Below are 293 nucleotides of genomic sequence, written 5' to 3'. Positions count from 1 at the left end.
TCATCAAAAAATCAATTCCTGACTGGTACACTGCTGATAATAAATAATTTAATAATTAATTATTAGTTTTATAAAAAAAAGATCAGAACTGAAACCTTATACAACACAAATGATATTGTTGAAACAGATATTTCTAAGCATCAGGTTGGTATGCTATATTCATTGCATGTTGAAACAACTCAATAAATATGTCAAAATGGTTGACAATGAAAACCGTCAATATGTCATAATTTATATCAATTGAGGTTGTAAATTATAAGATAAAATGCAAACTCAATTGATATAAATTATGA

This window comes from Symsagittifera roscoffensis, chromosome 6 (genome assembly GCF_963678635.1).
Source record: "Symsagittifera roscoffensis chromosome 6, txSymRosc1.1, whole genome shotgun sequence".
Classification (NCBI taxonomy): Eukaryota; Metazoa; Xenacoelomorpha; order Acoela; family Convolutidae; genus Symsagittifera; species Symsagittifera roscoffensis.
Note: the sequence above shows the minus strand (reverse complement) of the source record.